The sequence below is a fragment of the Lissotriton helveticus genome, chromosome 1_2 (assembly GCF_964261635.1).
Source record: "Lissotriton helveticus chromosome 1_2, aLisHel1.1, whole genome shotgun sequence".
In the NCBI taxonomy this organism is placed as follows: domain Eukaryota; kingdom Metazoa; phylum Chordata; class Amphibia; order Caudata; family Salamandridae; genus Lissotriton; species Lissotriton helveticus.
Window position 1 is genome coordinate 89698135 of NC_136058.1, and position 19892 is coordinate 89718026.

Here is a 19892-nt window from a genome sequence, read left to right on the forward strand (position 1 = left end):
GTTAAGAAGATAGTGTGGCTTCCATGAATAATTTTAAGGCAAGCCAGGAAGAGAAGGGAGTATTGCACTGTTTTTTGTTGGAGCGGGTGACCCCCAAGAATGAGGAACGTAGTCTCTGCACCGCTCGGGAGTTTTCCAGAAATAGCATAATGTATTTGTCCTCCACACAGATGGGTTCATTCTGCCTGGCTTCTCTCAGCACTGTGTCCCGATCTCGGTTGTGAATGAGCTTCAACAGTAGTGGTCTTGGTGGGGACCCTGGGGGGCGGCCACCACAATGGGACCCGGTGCACCCTTTCCACAAGAAGAAGGAGGTCAGCTCCGATGTGGGGGTGAATGATTTAAGCCATGTCTCTATGTAACCTACGGAGTCTGACCCCTCAGTTCCCTCCGGTAGGTTCAGTACTCGGATACAACTTCTTTGCGAGCGCCCCTCAAAATCGTATGTTCTTTCTTCTAGCAGTTGGACCCGGGTTTGAAGGTCTTTCAAACTTTCTTGTTGTGACTTGACCTGAGGTTCGAGAGTGAAGAGGGTTTTCTCTCCATTCGCCTCTTTGTCAACTAGTTTACAGTGGCCATCTCTAAGTAGATTGAGGTCCGTGACCAGGGCTCCAAACCTATCCTCCATAGTGACTGGAGTGTCCTATGGCAGCTAGCACCAGATCCAGCTTATCTGACATTGATGCCGCTATTGCTGGTCCTCCATCAACATGGGGACCTCTGGCTGCCGGGGAGGGATGCCTCATAACGGCCGACATTTGTGGCCCCGTTAGATATCAGTCTCCCCATGTTTGGACACTCGGTGGGGGGGAGTTAACTTTCCAGCTGACATGATGGGGTGGAGGCACTTCAGTTTCTGAGTAGCACTCTGTGATTCGTGGGTTGGACACCGCTTTGTCATATGCGTCTGTCCGACTAGACAGGCGACCTTTATGTGGGCTGTCGCTCTCTTTTTGGTGCAATGATTTTTCTGCCTCTTCACTTCTCTCGATCGACTTGGGCCGGGTGTGTTTGTTCTTTTTGGGTGCTGGGTGTAGTGTTAGGTGTATTACAGGACCGGTTTTGGCTTGTTCTGAGGTGGCAGGGGTCGGTTCCCATGTCCCAAGGTTGGGTTTCCCTCTTCATTGGTGGGTTTGTGTGCATTGTGTCAGTTCCCACATCTGTAGATGGTCCACCACCCCCCTTATATCTGTTTTGATAGGTTCAGCAGGAATTTAGCGGCAGCATTCTCCACAACTTGAAGGCATTGAATCAGGTATTCTGGTAGGCCTTGGTATAATATGTTGAGAAGTAATCACAGCATCGATAGAGACCTTTTGGGTGTTTTTACGCACAATCTTACATATTTTCTTTACACATTTCAGCAGCGATAAACAAGATCCTGCTACTACCTTTACATGTCACTGGAAAATTAGATATTTGTCCATCTCTATGCCCAGAAATTTCCTTGCAAGCATGGGGGTCGGGGCATGGTCCTGAGCTCCGAGGGCCAGCAGACGTCAGTCCAGATTGAAGGGGAGGCTTTTAAAAAAACTGTTTTTTGTGATAATTCTTTTTTTTTCTTTTCAGAAAGCATAGTACCATTTGGAAACCATACATATATATGCAGCAAACCAAGGAGGACTGCTATATAGGGTCTAACATAGATAGTAAAAGATATGAACAATAAAAGAAAGAGAAAATAGATTAAAAGAATAGTATAATAGCTCTCCACTTTCTAGTCCCCCTCAAAAACAGCATCATTTCCCACTAATCCCCTCCATTTTTTTTTGTCAAATCTGTTTATTGGCATTTGTTTATGTAAGCATTACATTAAGTGCAACATTCTACACATCACAGCTGAGCGGTGTGCTGGACATTCGCGCAGAGACAGAAGAACATGCCTTTGCGGCGATGCAATGTTCCAAATAAATGCCGCCAGGTTTGGAATATGCGCTTGGGTGTGTCCACAACATAGGGGAGTCCATTTACCCCAACCCTGCGTACAGAGACGATGTTTATATAAAACCATTTTAGAAGATCAAACAAACAGATAGCGGCATAAGCACAGGTATACATTACGTACTGACCCCCTCCCAGATCCGGCCCCCCTCCCACGACCCCACGGCTTCTCCGCCGCACATGCGCCTCCGGCCTCAGCTGTCCTCATATGGCACCGCTGCGTAAAGCACCAAACAGTGGACGCAGTATCAAGTCAGGTGTTCTACCTGCGGTGCACCCCCATCCCCAAGTGTGCCTATCTGATCCCCTGCTGCCCCATCACTCATAGATCTACCCACCAGTTGGAGGGCATTGAGCATGTGTTCCCAGCGCGCTGCGATAGGTTCCCTGCGGAGCCCCACCGTTTCCTCCCTGTGTATTGCAGTCCATTCCGCCCGGACCCATGCTTGGAGAGACAGGGCCCACGCCTGCACGCTGGGCGGGTCGCGCGCCTTCCACCTCTTCGTGAGGAGATGCGTTGCCACCACCATCTCCAAGTCTAGGAAGCGGGACGACACCTTATCTTTGGGTGGTCTCTGGAAATGGTGCAAAGGTATTCAGGCCAACCGCAGGGGATGATGCGCCCAGTACCGCGCCTAAGGAGCTCGCTAACGTCCCTCCAGTAAGTGTCCAGTTCAGTGCAGTTCCAAAGGAGATGGAGAAGATCTGCATCTACCTCGCCACCTCTGGGGCAGGACGCGTTGGTTCTGTGGAAGTATTTGTTTATTAGATCAGTGGTGTGATAGGCACTATCTACAATATAAAGTTGGATTTGGCGAAAGCGCATATTTCTGGTGATGCGCAACGAGCTTTTAAGGATTTTCTCCCATTCTTTATCAGCGAGTGCCCGCCCTAGGTCCCGCTCCCATTTCCCTCGCAGTGAGGCTAGATCCAGCTCCGTGTGCGATCTCAAGGACGCGGCAAACCATTTGATCAGGTGCCTACCCCTGCCCATGACGTGCAGGTATTGCATGGTCAGGTGTTGCTGTGGCTCCGCTGTGATGTCCCCCCACCTAGCTGTCATGCGTGCTATGAGGGAGTGATGCAGTAGGAACTCCCCAGGAGGGAGCCCACCTTTGGTGACTAGTGTCTCGTATGCTATCAGAGTGCCATCTCTGTATAAGCCGCCTAGCATCTGGACATCTGCCTCATGCCATTGCTCCAACAGGCGGCGTGTAAGATTCCCCTCACCTCCTGGCGAGCCCTCTGAGGGCACCGCAGGTGCATAGGGGAGCACTTTTCACGTGAGAAGCAGCGCTCTACGAAAGCATTTGTATGCTCCCGCTAGCAGCAACGGAGCGGGACGCGCCGGCGCCGTCAGCGGATGAAATAGCGCAGTGACCCGCTCCAGCGTGTATGGTGGCTCACCCGTGGGGGTGTCCTCTCTCCCCCTGTCTGCCAACCAGCGGGCAACCCATTGGAGCTGCACAGCTAGATAGTAGTGCTCAAAACAGGGAGCAGCTAGCCCGCCTCTGTCCGTGGGTAGAAACAATTTACCAAGCGCCAGCTGGTGCCGAGACGTGCCCCAAATGAAGTCACGCAGGACCGTGTTGAGCATGGAGAAAAAGGAAACCGGTATGAATAAGGGCAGATTTGCAAAGTAGTAAAGAAGGCGGGGAAGCATGACCATTTTGGCAAGGGCCACCCTACCTGTGGGCGCCAGCGAGAGCGTGGACCAGAAGCAGATCTGGGACCTGAGTGCTGCCACCGCTCGTCCCAGGTTCCCGTCGAATAAGTCGGCCGGCTGACGATATATCTGGATCCCCAGGTACTTAAAGGTGTCTGTTTTCCATTGGACTCTTGTGCCATGCAGGTGGTATTCTGGATTGTCTACTTCGCTACTGAACGCATAGAGGCAGGACTGGCCAGCGTTCACCCGGAGCCCCGAGACCACGGCGAAGCGGCTCAGCAAGTGGGCCAACTGCTCCGGTATGTGTCTCACGTCCCTTACGAATACCAACAGATCGTCAGCATATAGTGATACCTGGTGTGTAGCATCACCTAAGGGGATGCCGTCTCCCATGGTCCGTCGCATGGCCGCGGCTAGAGGCTCCATGGCCAGTGCGAAGAGCAGTGGGGACAGGGGGCACCCCTGCCGGGTGCCCCTGCCCACCACCACTGCCTCCGAGACATATGGCCCCAGTCGCATACGGACCACCAGGTTTCGATATAAAAGTTTGACCATCTGCAGGAAGTCCACGTCCAGCTCGTATTTCGACAGCACCCACGATAGGTAATCCCTCTCCAGACAGTCAAAGGCCTTTTCCAGGTCTAACACCAGGCACCCTGCTCTGGGCCATTCCTTCGTCGCCTCAGCCGCCACCCTGAAGTATCTCCTGAGGTTCAGGGTTGTGGACCGCACCGGTACAAAGCCTTTTTGATCTGAGTAGATTAAATGGGGGACCACTGGCACCAGGCGCTCTGCTAGTATTTTGGCAAAGACTTTGTAGTCAAGGTTGCGCATTGCCAGTGGGCGGTAGGAGCCCAGGGCCGTAGGGTCTCTGTCTGGTTTGGGGAGGGATACCAGGAACGCCTCTCGCAGAGACAGCGGGAACAAACCTGCATCTATCGCTGCATTGTACAGCTGAAGGAGTCGCGGCGCTAGAGTGTCCCTATTTGCTTTGTAGTAGTCAGCTGGCAGGCCATCTGGCCCTGACGTTTTCCCAGTCGCCAGTGCCTGAATCGCTTCACCCACTTCCTCCAGGGCAAGTGGGGCATTAAGCATATCTTTGTGCTCTTCAGGGGTTGTGGGCAGCGTAACTGAGCTCAGAAACTCGGTTAGCACATGTCCAGGGCCAGTGCCTCGGGTCGTGTGGAGCTGCTGGTAGTGATCAGTTAGCGCTCGGTGTATTTCACGCTGTGTGTAGACCATCTCCCCTCCCACTGTCCTAATGGCACCTATCGGGACGCCGCGGTTTGCCTTTTGTATCAGCCAGGCACCTCAGCTTCTCCATAATGGCCGCCTAGCCTGGCAGAATGTCTGCCGGTCCCCTCACCTTCCCACTCATAGCGCAAGAGCTCAGACTCCAGGCTCGTCAGGGAAGCAGACACTGTTTTACGGATGTTCCATGTGGCCCCCAGGCAATGCCCACGGTTAGTCGCTGTGTGCGCCTCCCATTCCACCATGGGATTGCTCGCCGTCTCTGCATTGTCCTAGAAATAGGCTGAGATGGCAGTGCCCAGCGAGGATCGGAACTCGGCGTCTTTGAGCGCGGCTGGTTGCAGCCCCAGGAGGTCGGTCCGCCTCCCAGCTGATTTGGAACCATAAAGGGTTATGATCGGAGTGTGTCCTACCTAGGTATTCTGACCTGGCCAGGAGTGGGAGGAGCGATTAGGAGCCTATTATGCGATCTAATCGAACATGTAGGTCGTGGACCGGCGAATAATAGGAGTATATTTTTTCAGTCGGGTGCTGTACTCGCCATAAGTCATGGATCCCCCAGTGCAAGAGCCAGTCCCGGAACACATGCGTATGTGACGTTACTGCTGTTGCTCGGAAGGGGGGGAAGGATCGGTCCAAATGCATGTTGAGGACCATGGTGAAGTCCCCGCCGAGCAACCATGGTATGCCCGCGTGTGGGTGAAGGATATGATTGAGATTTGCCAGGAAGGTGGGCTGATCCGTGTTTGGTGCATACAAGGAGCGCAGCAGGACCTCCTGACCGTTTAGCCTCCCCCTCGCTAGGGTGTACCTCCCCTCCGGTTCCACTTGAGTGTCTTCGCAGGCAAAGGGAACACCAGCCCTCACCCAAATCAATGTCCCGCGCACTTGCGCATAGAAGATCATGCCATATATTTGTCCTCTCCAGCGTCTGCGGAGCCTTTCAAGTTCTACCTGGGTCATGTGTGTTTCCTGAAGGAGTGCAATCCCCACCCTGTGGCGCTGCAGATAGGAGAAGACAGAATAACGGTGCGATGGGGTGTGCATACCGCGTATGTTCCAGGTCATTATGTTAGTGCAAGCCATGTGTTGGGCTGCATTGCAGTCGCTTGGAGTCAGGGGGGCACCCCAAGCGGGGCCTACGACCAGCCTCCCGGGGGGAACGTATTATGCCGCCTCTGAAATGTATAAACAGCAACTAACAGTGTAACAGAGTGGGCGAGTTCCCAACAGGGCATACGTCCAAACCAAAGAAAATAGGGCTATCACTTAGTGATGTGTTGTCTCGGTGCTATGGATATGCGATGGAGTGGGCAACCAACAATCAATCTAAGGTACTCCCCTACCCAAGGCCCTTAGACATCTGAGAGGTGCATGAGGTGTGCTGAGATAAAAATCGCACAGAGCTAGTGTGAGTGACTCATAGGGGGCCATAGCACGCGCGGGACACTCAGCGCCGCCCAACCTCGAGCCCAGAAGCACTACTACATTCTCAAAGCGGTGTATACTGTTGAGTCAGCACCAGCATAGAAGGCTAATGACGCATTCTGGCAGAGTTTCCAGTCCAGTCCCGGATCTCGGTATCCAGTCACACGATGTGGTCAGCTGTCTGGGGCGTCACCGCGGGCAGTCCAGCGTCTTCCAACAGCTCAGTGGATGGGGAGGACGAACCACTCACATCCAGGTCGCTCTGCGGTCGGGTGTCCAAGCAGGCAGCAGTGCTCCCCACTCCCAGTGTTGCAACCGCCCCAAGCGCCTTCTCGGGGCTAGGCGCGACCCGGCCCCAGTCTGCACTCTGGCGAGCCCCCCTCTTATGCCGCCTCCTTGATCGCTGTTCTCTCCATCCGCCCTCCTCCGGGCCCGTGGGTCGCGTCACCGACCATTGCCCCGTCTCTTTCAGCCAGTCCCAGATGTCCGATGGGGCCTCGAAGAAGTGTGTGCCGTCCTTGGAGACTACCCGAAGGCGAGAGGGGAACAGCAGGGAGTATGGCAATTTCAGTTCTCGCAACTGCCTCTTTACGGCCATGTAGGTACTTCTCCTCCTCTGCATCGTGGCCGTGTAGTCTGGGAAAAACATCACTCGGCTATTTCCCACTTGTAGGTCACCCAGCTTCCTAGTTTCATGGAGCACAACATCTCGGTCGCGGTAGTTGAGGATATTGAAAAGAAACAGGCGAGGCCGAGCCCCAGGCCATTGAGCTTGTGCCGGCACTCTGTGTGCTCTTTCCACGACAAAGTGCAGGGACAGCGTCCCAGGCGGCAAGAGTGTCCGCAGCCAGGTCTCCGTGTACTACTCAGGGGCCGTCCCTTCCTCTCCCTCCTGCAGTCCGAGCACCTGGATGTTGTTGCGCCGAGAGCGCCCTTCCCCGTCCTCAGCGCGGTCCTCCAGTGCATGTACCCTGTCAATTAAGTCTTGAAGCGCTGAGGCATGGCTATGCACCACTGGTTGTAGTTCTTGGACCGACTGGCGCTGCGTGGCAACCAATTCAGATAGTTTATGATGGTCCGCGTGCAGTAGTGTGAAGTCAGAGGTGACTTTGTCTATCCGTGCTTCTAGGGACGTTTTGGTTTGCTCCAGGGTGGTTCCGATGCGTTTCACCGCCACCAAAACAGAGTCCATCTTGGCTGCCAGAAGTGCCACAGGTTCCACTTCTCCCCGTCCCCGTTCCCGTGCGGGGCCCGGGTCGTCCGCTGAATGCTGCTTCGATTGGGACTTGTCCCTAAGTCTGCCCATCGCTAACTGCTGTGCTGTTGGCATCAACGCGCAGTGTCAGACTGCCAATGCCCAGTGAGAGGGACACCTCACCAACTCAGTTACTGCAATGTGAAATCCAGTAGGGGGCCAACTGAAGAGGCGGCACGCCGCTGCCAGAGGGTTTCACCAATAGTCCCAAGGGTGGGTCGCCGCCCTGCCCAGCTTCGAGGTCCTTATGCACTTGCCCCCCCCAAAGCGCGAGCAGCCCTCTCCGATGACCCACACTGAAAGATTGCAGCAGCTCCGGTATCGCAGGGAGACGGGCCCGCGCACGTAGCACAGTCCTCAAAGTCTTGGTCCCTGGGCGCGATGCGGGGGTTGACCGGAAAACAGAGTCCACCTAGTTTGACAGTGGTTAAGATGGTGCTCGTCTTAAAATGACGCCTAGGCCAAGGCATGTCTGGCCTCCACCAGGCTGTGTGCACCAGCAACGCTCTCCTCTGTGCTCCACTGCCACCTCAAACTCACTGTGCCCTCCGCTGACACGCCCGACTCGGCGCGGCAGCACTCCGTTCCTAAAGCCAGGGGTCCGGTCAATTTCAGCCAGAGCTGTTGCGCGGCAGCTCCCAGCCTCTTGTGCGGTCCTCTCCTCGATACGTGTGGGGCGCCAGCAGCACCCGCAGGGCAGCCCTCCTCAGTCAAGTCCAGCGTCCGATGCCCGGTGTCGGGGGCAGGGCATCTCCCTTCCAGGCGCAGCTCCTACCACGCGCCTCCGCCGTCTGCCTAGGCAGCGAACAGGTTCCCCGCACCTCGCAGCAGCACCAGCGCACAGGCGTCCCAAATTAGCCCCCAGCCTCACTCCTCACCGCTGATCCATGCAGGCACCAACCGCTTCTCTTCTCTCACCCTGGAAGGCAGCGCCCCCTCCCTGCAGCAGCCCAGGAGGTACGCGGGGGTCCGGCTGTGCCGCGACTCAGGGTCCCAGGTGTTTCAGCGGCAGGGTTCCGTGTCTTCCCGCCCACAGCCGCCGGCGCCCCAGGCTCTGCCGCCTCAGTCTTTGCTCCGGCCGCAGTTGCTAGGACCCAGCCGGCCCCCCAGGGGGGGCACCACCAGTCGCTCGCCGATGTCCTTGAGGCCTGCCTCGGCTCACCTTGCGCCCCCTGCTACAAGGTCCGACTGCTTCCTCCCAGGGGCTGCTCATGTCCTGGGGCGTGAGCGGCCGGGGCCCAGGGCGGCCACCGTCCCTTCACGGCGCGCTCTCTGCCGCAGCGAGGGAGCCTTCAACAGAGCGCCAAGGCCCGGGCGGGTTTTGCGCCTCAGCTTGTCAGATGGCGCCACCACCGTTCCGTCACCGTTTCTCCACCGCCACTGCCTCAATATGAGATTCGCCGCTGCCCAGCGGCTCCTCAGTACTTCCCCTCACTGGCTCCGCTCAGTGTGGGCATAGGAAAGCACCCTCACAATCAATCAATCAAACATATAAATTTATAAAGCGCGCTACTCACCCGTTAAGGTCTCAAGGCGCTGGGAGGGGGGGGGGGTGATGCTACTGCTCGAACAGCAAGGTCTTGAGTTGTTTCCTAAAGGAGAGGTGGTCCTGGGTCTGCCGTAGGTGGATGGGGAGGGAATTCCATGTCTTGGCCGCCAGGTAGGAGAAGGATCTTCCTCCGGCGGTGGCTCTGCGAATTCGTGGGACGGAGGCGAGGGCGTGGCTGGCGGATCAGAGCTGGCGGGTGGGTGTGTAGAACGTGAGGCGGCTGTTGAGGTATTTGGGGCCCATTTCGTGGAGAGCCTTGTGTGCGTGGGTGAGGAGTCTGAACGTGATCCTCTTGCTGACGGGGAGCCAGTGCAGGTCTTTCAGATGGGCAGAGATGTGTATGTGACGGGCGATGTCCAGGATGTGTCGTGCCGAGGCGTTCTGTATGTGCTGGAGTCTTTTCTGGAGTTTGGCTGTGGTTCCAGCGTAGAGGGTGTTCCCGTAGTCCAGACGGCTGGTGACAAGGGCCTGGGTGACCGTCTTCCTGGTTTCGGTGGGGATCCACCGGTAGCTCTTTTGGAGCATGCGCAGGGTGTTGAAGCAGGATGACGAGACGGCGTTGACTTGCTTGGTCATCATCAGGGAGGAGTCCAGGATGAAGCCTAGGTTGCGTGCGTGGTCCGTTGGCTTGGGGGCGGTGCTCAGGGCCGGGGGCCACCAGGAGTTGTCCCAGGCGGAGGGGGATGGTCCTAGGATGAGGACTACCGTCTTGTCTGAGTTCAGTTTCAGACGGCTGAGCTTCATCCATTCCGCGACTTCTTTCATTCCTTCCTGGAGGCTGGTTCTGGCGGTGGCGGGGTCGTTGGTTAGGGAGAGAATCTGCTGGGTGTCGTCAGCGTAGGAAATGATGTTGAGGTTGTGTTGGCGTGCAATGGCTGCGAGGGGGCTCATTTAGACATTGAAGAGAGTGGGGTTGAGCGAGGATCCTTGCGGAACGCCGCAGGTGACTTTGGTGGCCATGGAGCGGAACGGGGGAGGCGGACTCTCTGGGTTCTACCGGCGAGGAACTAGATGATCCATTCCAGGGCCGATCCTTGGATACCGGTGTTGCTGAGGTGCTGTGTCAGGGTGCGATGGCATACGGTGTCGAAGGCTGCTGAGAGGTCCAGGAGGATGAGGGCAGCTGTTTCCCCTTTGTCGAGCAAGGCCCTGATGTCGTCAGTAGCTGCGATGAGTGCGGTCTCGGTGCTGTGGTTTGCTCGGAAACCGGACTGCGAGGGGTCGAGGGATGCGTTTGTCTCGAGGAAGGCGGAGAGTTGTTTGGTGACGGTCTTCTCGATGACCTTGGCCAGAAAAGGGATGAGCGAGATGGGGCAAAAGTTCTTGAGGTCCGTGGGATCCGCGGTGGGTTTCTTCAGGAGGGCGCTCAGCTCGGCGTGTTTCCAGCTCTCCGGGAAGGTGGCGGATGCGAAGGAGCTGTTAATGATGTCCCGGAGTTGGGGTACGATGATGGAGTCAGCTTTGTTAAAGATGTGGTGTGGGCAGGGGTCGGTTGGGGAGCCGGATAACTTCAGGAGATTAGGGGCCCGGTGGACGGAGCTCTAACAAGTCGCGTCCGCCATGCTTGCTGGCTAGCCACGCCCCCCCACTAATCCCCTCCATACAGGTCACATATGTTCCAGAGGATGGTGAAATTCTCCCTCCCAAACAGACATATCAATGATGAGGAAAGAAACAACACTATAATCAGAAAGCAACAAGTAACCGGTCAGTGTGACTCAAAGAGTCATCCAATGCCGTGTTTTATCTGAATAGAGTTTCAATCAGGAAATGTGATGAATGGGGTCTGTAGTTGGCTGCGGTTTGCACCCTGTCCAATTAGGAACCACCACTCTAGTCAGGGTAAGTAAGATACACACCTATGCTTGCCCTCTGGTAGTTTGACACAGAGCAGTCAGGCTTAACTTAAGAGGTAATGGGTAAAGTATTTGAGCAAAACTTAAATTCCAGCAATTCAAAGAAAACACCACAAAAAGACTCCACAGATGTTTAGAAAAATAAAGAATATTTATCTGATTAAACCAAGACTAAAACAACAGAAATCCTATAAGTGGAAGTCGAGATATACATTTTTTAAGATTAAATGTGAAAACAGATCTTAGAAGCGACTTGCGCTCTAAAGGTTACTTGAGGTCTCGAGGGACCAGTGCAGATTCAAAGTTCAGGCCGACCACGATGGAGGGCAGGCCAACTACAGGACCCAGACAGGTCGGGCTGAAAAAACACCTTGTATAGATTCAGTCCCTGTCCTCAGCAGGGCAAAGGTCAGCAGACAGCAGGGCAGCTCAGCAAAACAGAGAAGCAGATCCTCATAACAGTCAGTTTAGGCAGAGTGGCAATCCCTAGAGCACAGCAGTCTTTACTCCAGCTGAGTTCTTCCCAGGTCTAGTAGGGTACTGATTTGGTAAGGTCACTGCCCTGGTACTTATACCCCAAAGTGCCTTTAATGTAGGAGGTTACTTCAAAGCAACTCTATTAAGTGTATAAGGATATATTTCAACCCAGTCTCGTCTGCAGGCTATTTGTGGGGGTTAATCAATCCTTTGTGTGGGGACAGGACACAGCCTAGTGTGAGCTTCCCTCTTCCCCCTTCCTGCCCAGGAAGGCGATCAGAATGCAGATGAATACAAATGAGTCCTCTATCACACCAAGCCCTTCATGTGTTTGTGGCTGTCTAGAAGGAACACACAAAGTGTAGTTGTCACCCTGCTCAGACGTGTATTGGAGACAGTCTGCAGGCACACAGAGCAAGGTTAAGAGCAGTGAAATGTCCACTTCCTAAAAGTGGCATTTCTAAAATGGTAATGGCAAACCCAACTTTACCACTAAAGAGGATTTATCACCACCATTCCAAAGATATGAAACATGATGTAGCTTTTCTTTTCTGATCAGGAATTACAGCTTAAAAGTGTTTTAAGGTATTCCCATTGCTAGCCTATGTGACGGGAAGGCCCCCACAGCAGTAAAAAATGAATTTAGCTGTTTGTCACTACCAGAGCATGTTAAACCTAAAGAGTACATGTCCTGCCTTTTAGTTACAATGCACCCTGACCACAGGGCTACCTAGGGTCTACCTTAATGGTGACCTATGTGTAGTAAAAGGAGAGTTTAAGGCTTGGCAAGTGGTTTTGAATGCCAAATCAAAAGGGCAGTAAGCTGCACACACAGGCCCTGCTTTGGATGACCTGAGGCGGGAAACATCGCGGTAATTACACAGCGATGCATTTAAAACGCAGCCGTTACAGCGCAAGCGCTACATCGACTTGCGCTGGATGGCGCTATAACCTAAGGAATAGTAAGATTTACTATTCCAACACCTTTCCTACTGTACGTAGACTGGTGTTGGAATAGTAAATCTTACTATTCCTAAGTCCAGCGCCCTCCAGCGCAAGTCGTTGTAACAACTTGCGTTGTAAAAACTGTGATGTTACATACCGCGATCATTTTGATCGCTTTGTAACATCACATACTCACCTGAGACAGGTTTGAAAGACTACTTCTGTGGGTGGCACAATCAGTGCTGCAGCCCACTATGTAGCATTTGAAGTACATGCCTTGGGTATATGTTATACCACTTTACAAGGGACTTACCAGCACAACAATCATGCCAACAGGTAGACACAAATGTCATCATGTTTAGGGGAGAAGCACATGCACTTTAGCACTGATGCGCAGTGGTAAAGTGCCCAGAGTCAAAAGGTAACAAAAAGATTACAGCGAAAAGAGGAGGAGGAACACAAACAGTTTTGGTTGATCCTCCAGAGAGGGCCATTTTCCAACAGTAACTCTTCATCCAGCCAGGTTCCTGGGTTAAACGGGATCTAAACGCCTCTCGTAGTTCATACTATACATTCTTAAAGGAGAGCATGAGCTGGGTGTCACCTGTATATGATATCTCCTTCAAGCCGAAGGGCTATATGATTTCCGCCTGCGACATAAGGTAGACATTGGATAGTGTCGGGCTGTTCAATGTGTAAATATATTGTAGTTTAGATTTTGTAGGTATACCTGCTAATGTGGCGGTCAGCAATTGAGGTGCTAGTGCATTTTGTGAAAACATTATTTGTTACCCAATTAGAATGTTGATGGGCAGGTTTGGTTAAGGAGAAAAGGGGTCGATTAGGATGGCGGTGAATCCGCATCCTCCGGGCCGGTGGAAGCCACCACCGGCCCGGAGGATGCGGATTCACCACCGCGGCCCCTGTGAACACCACCCGCCAGATTAGGATGGCGGTAGGATCAGTGGCGGACGGCAGGTCCGTCCGCCGCTGATCCGCGTGGTGTAGCCTGCTATTAATTAGGAAGCATGTGTGAACATGCTTTTCCGCGGCGTTTTTTCCACCGTGGAAAAGTATGTGGACCTTTGCTTCTGGGGGGCCCTTGAGGGCCTCCAGGGTGAAGGGGGGGTGCACATGGGGGGTACCTATGGTACCCCCCTGCATTTGCATGCACAAAGCGGCAGGCACCGCGCGGTGCCTGCCGCTTTGTGCATGCAAATGCAATGCATGCATTTTTAACATTGCTTTAACATTGCTTTAAGCAGCAACCGCCGCAATGTTAAAGATACAGGATGTGACTGCCAGGGTGGCGGTCACATCCTAATTGGCATGGAGGGAACGCCGCTGCCCTTGCAGACGGTCCCTCCACCTCGGGGGTGGCGGACGGATGCAAGTCCGTCCGCCATCCTAAAGGCCCCTAAGTTAGTAGTTTGCAGGGCTTGGTCTCGCGTTTATTTTGGAGAAGTACTCATCGTCTACCAGCCCATTTGATTGAAATATATGTCACTGTCCAAAGATGAATAAGGTGATTTTCATATTTCTGCCTGCAAGGCGCTTTATCTTTATTAGTCTTTAGCCACTTAGCCTTCGTACGTATGGGCCATTAATTCCACCTGGTTTATACTTTTAAAAAATCCTAGCAAGAAGGAAGATTTTTGGTCAGAAATCATGTCTTGTCCCGCTGAGCTGTGAGGGCGAAACATAATATTTTGCACTAAGCGGGGGAAATGTGAGCCACAAACTCAGCACCACAGTAACAAATAATCATTTTGGATTACATTGATATGGCCCTTTCGTCTGAAATCACTTAAAAGCAGCAGAAAAGAGAACATATAGGTAATGCATTTTTTACATCGCTGCTCTACATAAAAGCAACTTTAACTTGGTTAGTACACTAATGAGAACATTTCAAATTCTGGGATACATATGAATACTTTATTCGCTTGAATATGACTAGTTTATAATTTGCTTGTAAAATTTGAAATTAATTCCGTAGTTCTTGTTCAGATCGCATCATAAATCAAAGTTTCTCTATTTCCATCATATTGGTCCATTTTGTTATTAGTATGTCTGTGACTCTATTGTGAAATACCTTACCCCCTACCGCTGAATAAACATAATCTATGAGTCTTTAAAGGTCAATTCAATAACGCTTGCCTTGCAGCTCAAACATACGTGACTACTGCTGGAAACCCTGCCATTGATTGTCATTAGTGAAGCAGTGACTTGGAAACCTTTTACAGATTTTTAATTCAAAGAGAGATTAGAAAACGATCTGCACCTCTGGCTAGGGAAACTAGCTGCTTGAGAGCAGGTACAAAGGCCTTCGCTTATTACAGGGCAGCCTGTCATGCCTCAGAACAACCTCATCAAAAGGAATTAGACATCTAGTGAGGACACCTTTAAAGTGAGCTGTGCCGAGTGATGTAAATGCTTCTCTTCTGAACTGTGATTAGGTGAAACTGCTGCCTGGAATACAAGAAGTGTATTTAGAATAAATAATTAGTGGTATTTGCTTGAGAAACACCTCATGCTTTCGGGTCCCAGAAATGTATAAACAACAGAGATTAGATAAACCGCTTAGCCATTGACTAGCATTGGCAAAGCCAATAGGCCTGGCCTAGGCTCTCCTAATTGTATGGTCTCAGATGTGCAAACAAACCCATTTTTGTTTGCTTGCTCACCAATTCGAAGCAACTTAGAATACACCGCGTGCAGAGGGAGCCGCTTCTTAAACACACACTGAGAGAGCGAGAATTACAAGAGAGAGAACGAGAGAAGTAGAGAAAGAGAATAAAAGAAAGCGGTAGAGTGAAAGAGAAATAGATAAAGAACTACATAGAGAGAGATAAACAGAGAAAGATATAGAACTGGAAATAGAGAGATCTAGTAAGAGAGATCTAGAGAGCAAGCCGAAGGAATGACAGAGCTGGAGAAATGTTGGACCTGGTCCTTTTTGCAGGGTCAATCTCATATTTTCTCATTCTGTTGTTGAACCTGTTTTTGTTGGCATTAGGATGCAGCGCTTTCCCCGGCTAGTGTTAAAAAGTGTTAAATTGCTTGTGTTCTCTCCCTAAAACATGGTGGCAAATTTGGCATGTAACTGTTTGATACATGTAATTTACGTATACATCTCTAGTAAATGGTAATACAGGTACTCAGGGCCTGTAAATTAAATGCTACTAGTGGGCTGTAGCATTTATTGTGCGACCCATTTAAATATCCTGGTAAAGGATGTCTCAGGCCTACCACTGCAGACTGTAGTACAGTTTTAAACAGTTATTTTGTTCTGGCAAAATAAACCATTCCCATGCCCAAACCTTCCTGTTTAATCCCTACACGTCCCAATCAGATCACCGGTCTGGCTCTTCCGCTATGGCGGAGGAGCGTCACCCCACTGCTCTCAAAGCAGAAAAATAAAATGATAATAACGTTGTTATAGGTTCGGGGATATGGTAGGGCGGGGCTGGTGGCACAGGGGGAAGAGTGGTTTTCACACTCCAAGTGCGCATGATGGTTTGGTCGGCCGTCTTGTGCCTGCCAAACAGTCTTGAGCACTTTGCATGTTCCCCACCAGGCTGTAATGCACAGCCTGATGAGGAGCATGCTCGGGTTCCCAACGCATGTCTGAGCACCAAACCAAGGTGCTGAGACCAATCTCATTGCTGCATTGCAGCGTTGTGATTGGCTTAGGGGAGCCTGGGTGTGCTTCCTAGTTCCGGCCTGAGCAGAGGGTTGACAAATGAGAGACGCTGCTAGGAGGTAAGTGTTTTTATTTAATTTTTGTATTTTATACCCCCACCCTCCCCATACCCTATTGCACCCTCGTTCTCAGCCAGCCGCTACTGCAGATAGGTCCTAAAAACTCTTAGGGCAGTGTGCATGGTATTTAAAATGTAAGACATGTGGGTTTAAGATTTACATGTCCTGGCAGTGAAAAACTCCTAAAGTTGCTTTCTCACTTTTGTACGGCTATCTCTTCCATACACCATCACAGGGCTTCCTTATTACCCATACTACGTGCTAATTGCAGTTTGAAACCAGATAGAGATGTACTGTTTACAATCAAATTAATTGTAATTTAAATGCGGAAGTCAGATTTTTGTTACAATTTTGAAAACACCACTTTTCGAAAGTTGGCATTGACCTGCTCAATCCAACTGTGCCTTTCTATCTGTGTCCTGGGTCACATGACTATGAATGGCCTTGCTGTTGGCGGTTTTGTACTGTTTCCAGACATGGGAACAAAGAAGGCCTAAGTATTAGAGGGTGTGTCTTCCTGAGAGAATGGATGTAGAGGAGCTGCACCCTGCCCTGATTACACTTCAAAGGGCTCTGTCTGAGGCACTCGTAAAGGAACCTGACACCAGGCCTGACCTGGCTTTTATCACCATAGACAGCTTGGAACCAGGGGAAGAGGAAGAACAGGTCAGAATCTGTTTTCGGGTAGGCCAGGTAATTTCCTCTCACAAAGGTTGGCACCAGGTATAAAAATGGGACCTTCAGAACCTATCATCAGAACACTCCTGGACCTGTGGAAGATTCAGAAGATGGACTGCCCTGCTGTCTAAGGAAGAGGGACTGACCTGCTGACTGAGGAAGTAAGATTAAACCTGCTTGCAACAAATCCAGGCTATCCAGATTGACACCACGGGTCACTGGGTGAAATTTTGTGTGCGCTGCAGGGACACAAACTTCCAGAGGCCTCACTGCAAATGGCCAGCTGACCAGCACCACCTGAACCTTAAGGCAGTGGTTTTCTGCTCTCAAATAAGCACATATTACCGTGGTACACCTGGCATGGAAGAGAACTAGGTTGTGTGTGGACGGGCTCCTTGTGAAAGGGTAGCATGCTGTAACTCACAGTGAAGTCAGTTAATGGTTGAAGTAGGTTAACATTGCGCCTTGCTGCATGCTGGAGTGGATAGAATTAAAATGTGACTTTCACAATCACATACTAATGGAGGAAGTATGGCTGAAAACCTCTACAAGTAACTATGTTATAATTACTTTTATTAAAAATCAAATGGTATTTGCTAACAAAGACTAAAAAGAGCACTGCTTTGGCGTTGGCTGCTAGCCTTGTCTATGAGAAAAAAAGAAAGAGAAGAATGGAGCAAAGGAAGAAAAATGAAAACATAGCTAACAAAAAGGAAGGAAGGAAGAAGTCCAACAAAGTATGAAAGGGAAGCAAAAAAGGAAGGGAGGGAGGGAGGCAAAAACTGAAGGCTGAAATGCAAAAGGGAAGAAAGACTGGAAGAAGGAAATAGAAGTCAAAGAGAAGGAAGGAAAGAAAAAAGGAAAGAAGGCAAGAAAGAACAAATGAAACAAGGAAAAAAGAAAGTATGGAAGAAGGAAAAAAGAAAGAAAGAATGAAAGACAAAAGGAAAGACAAAAAAGAAAGAAGGAAAGAAGGGTAGAAAGAAAAGAAGGCAATAAGAATGAAAGAAATAACAAAGGCAAAAAAGGAAAAAGAAGTAAATATAAAGAAGGAATGAAAAAACAAGGCAAAACAATGAAATAAGGGAAGAAGGGAAGGAAAGCGGGGAACATGCACAGAGAAAGAACAAGGGAAACAATAAAGAAAGAAAGAAAAAGGAAAGTAGGCACAAAAGAAAGAAGGAAGGCAAAAAGAAAGTAAGAAGGAAAGAAAAAAGGTAAAGGTAAAGAAGGCACCAAATAGAGATACTAAAGGGAAAGGACGCAAGGAGAGATAAAATAATTAAGGCAAAAAGAAAAAAAGGAAAGAAGGCACAAAGGAAAGAAAAAAGGACTGAAAGAAAGCTGGAAAGAAAAAAGGAATGTAGGCAAAAAAAGAAAAAAGAAGGGAAGAAAGAACGAAAGAAGGTAAAAGAGAAATAAAGAATGGGAAAAAGAAAGAAAAAAACTAAAAAAGTACAGAAGGAAAGAAGAAAAGAAAAACGGAAAGAAGGCAAAAAAGAAAAGGAAAGAAATGGAAACAATGAAAGAAAAAAGGACTGAAAAGAAGAAAAATCGAAAAGGAAAGAAAGAAAGAAAAGAAAAGAAAAAAGAAGCAAAGACAGAAGATAGAAAGGAGGAAGGAAAGAGAGTTCACTGTATAAAATATTGGAGTACAGCCCACGAATATTTGTTACAAATGTACTACAAATTAAATACAATAAAGTTTGGTTTTCTTTCTCAAAGAACCATTAGTGAAAACAGACCAGGAACATAATATGGTATGCTCTGAAATAGCAGCAGTTCACTTCGAAAGGAATTTACAACAGCATTGGAAGGAGACAGGAACTGATAAAGCTGGAATGTGTCCTATGCTCACTTTAAATGCATCCTACTATCACATCAGACAACACTGGACCTTACAAAAATGCGCAGATGTGCAACTTGCAAAAGAACAAAGTACAGTCACTCAAAGTGATGTTAGCCAGAGGATTAAGTAGGATGAACCATTACACCATGATGTAATGGGTGGAAGTAACATGGGAATGAAACAACAACAGACCAATAGGTGAAGAGCAGGGACTGAGACCTCCTTTAAGTAAGTATATTATTGTTAGGAATTGGGTTTCTGGCTGGCGAGGTATGCACCTTACCCATGCAAGAACGACAAACATTGTACGGGTAAGTCAGATACAAACAACAAATGAACCTGTACTCACCCTCTGCTAGATTGGCACAGAACAGGCAGGCTTAATTTAAGAGGCAATTTGTAAAGTATTTGTGCCACAATTGAAGCAGTAACACTGTGAAAACACCATAAAAACTCTACCACACAAAGTTAGAAAAATAGATTATGATTTTATAAATAAAACAAGACCAAAATGGCAAAATTCCAATCAGTAGAAGTCAAGGTATGAATTTGTAAACATTAAGTGCAAAAATAAACATCTGTTATTCAGCGCTAAGTAACCCTGTGAGGGGTAAACATGCACTTTACAAATAGACATGTTACATTATGTTATGTTAAATGTAAAAATAGCACTTAGAAGCAGTAGGCACTTAAAGTGTTAATTGGTCTCGCTTGACCTGGACAAAGTCTAAAGTACAGGCCAACGGTGATGGAGTGCGGGCTGGATAAAGGACCCATGCCGGGCGCACTGAGCAAAACTACCTTGATCCTGGTCGCAATAAACAAGATGCGTCAGTGATCCCCACTTAGTTGGGGTGATGCTCCAGATTTCTCCATGGAATGACAGTGATGAGTTGGGTCTCTGAGCAATCTGCCGGTTTTGAGATGCGGAAGTTCCTGGATTATCCTAATAATAGTTTTATTCCTGGATTCCCTTGTCAGGATTAAAAAAGGTAATTCATACCCTGGTATGGTGGTGAGATTATGCACTTTTCACCCCTCCGTTCTGCATAAAGGTCGACATGTTTCTCGCGGAATCTGTGTCTCTACCGGCTTTCATCAGGACTATTGGATCCCTATGCTAGATTCCCTTTCTGTTGATATGCCCCTAGTGTATAATATAGTTAATGTTACTACACATATATTATGTGGTGTGGTCCAGTACACATACTCCTATTTGAGATGTGTAAATG